Source organism: Mandrillus leucophaeus, unplaced genomic scaffold (assembly GCF_000951045.1).
Source record: "Mandrillus leucophaeus isolate KB7577 unplaced genomic scaffold, Mleu.le_1.0 Scaffold481, whole genome shotgun sequence".
NCBI classification, from domain to species: domain Eukaryota; kingdom Metazoa; phylum Chordata; class Mammalia; order Primates; family Cercopithecidae; genus Mandrillus; species Mandrillus leucophaeus.
In genome coordinates this window covers 2,423,998-2,425,790 of record NW_012105154.1, presented here as the reverse complement: position 1 = coordinate 2,425,790, position 1,793 = coordinate 2,423,998, and positions in this window count along the sequence as shown.

The window sequence follows — 1,793 nt, the reverse complement described above, 5'->3', positions numbered from 1 at the left end:
TTCTAATTCATGGTTTCTTTCTATAGCCATATCATTGCTCAGTTAAGTAGCTCACGTGTGTGTGTGTGTGTGTGTGTGTGTGTGTGTGTGTGTGTGTCAGACCAGGGAGTGGTGTTTAATTGTTCTTTTCTGGCCATAGTCAAATAACACTCTCTTTCTGTCTGTGAATCTAAGGGCTTGTGATTATTTTTCAGTTTCTCAGTTTTCTGATTTTAAATGATTTCCAATTATATTCTCACAAGGTCTTAATAATATCCTCAAAGATATGTTGTAAGACCATTTGAAGGAAATTTGTAAGATTTTCTTAACTTTGTAATTGGAAAAATAGCTGAGATGATACTTTAATTTTTTAACTTTTTATTTTGAGTTACTTTGAAATTCACATACAGTTGTTAGAAAAAATACAGAAGCATACTATGTATCATTCAGCTGTAACATCTGGCATAACTACAGCACAATATCACAATCAGAAAATCAACAGTGGTACATTTCATTGACCTTACTCAGTTTTGCCAGTTTTGCATTTACCCAACTGTGTATGAGCATTTACTTTGTTTTTTAAACCCTTTTAAGAAGACAATTAATATTTAAGGTTTTGTTTGTTTGTGGTTGTTCTAGTTCAATATGAATGAATTTGAAGAGCTCATTTTTCTTCTTCTCCACCTGAGTTTCTCATTCTTATGTATAAGGCAACCCATGGGTCACTACATGCAAAACGTTATTTCTGTCCTTATTTATATTTGAAATCCTTATATTTTTGTTTCCTAAACATTTGTTATTTTCTCCCTGACTGAACAGTTTCTTTTCTTTTGTAAATCACAGCATTGACAAATTTTATATACCAAGCAATGTTTTTCCATTATTTAAAAAATTTTTGAGATTGCTTAGATTACTCTTATCACTGTTCTTTGTTTACATCATTCAATATATTTATTTACTCAAAATTCATCCTTTGGTTCTTGATGTCTGTCTTCTTTGTTATTGAAGAATATCTCTTCATTTTTAGCTTGACGTTTTTAAGCAACATTTTCAGTTATCCCTGTTTTTCAATCTTTCCAATATTTAGAGATGTGAGGTTTCTGAGTTTGCTCCCAGCCTCTATTTTTAAAACTTTAATTTTTTTTTGTTAGAAAAAAGGTTAACAAAGAGCATCTGTTCCTTTAATTTTGTACTCTGTTCTTTAATTTTGTAGTACTATAGCGCATCTGGTAACCCAGTAGGCTATTTGGTTCTTACAGGGATGTGTAGGTATTATAAAGACTATTATTTGTTTTGTCTGGCTGGTATATATTCAGAAGCCCAAAGATGAAAACACATGGATGATACAATGCTTAAGGTTAAGATAACTGTGTTTTATAAACAGAAAAAACGTGTGATAATTTCAAATGAACCACTTACATAAGTTAATGTTGGTGTCAGGGTTGTAATTTGCATTTCCCAATTTTGGGTCTTCATTTGAAATGTTACTGATTTTTTTTCCATAGGGCTTTACTTTTAGAATCCTGGAGTTTCCTAAGAAAATAGAAAGGTAGAAAGTGGCAATTATAGCCCACATTCCTACTAAGCAGCTATAAATGCAAAAATATGCTGATATATCAATTACTGTTATAATAAAAATACAAAAATGTAATTTACACATTGTAGGCAATGTGTTTGTTAACACTTAGGGATATCTATAACTGTACATGTAGATTAATCTATATAGCTATAGATTATTATATCTATACCATGTAGAGCCATCTATACGGTATAGATAAAATTAATTGGCTAGAGTTTTTTATTCTTGATTCTAC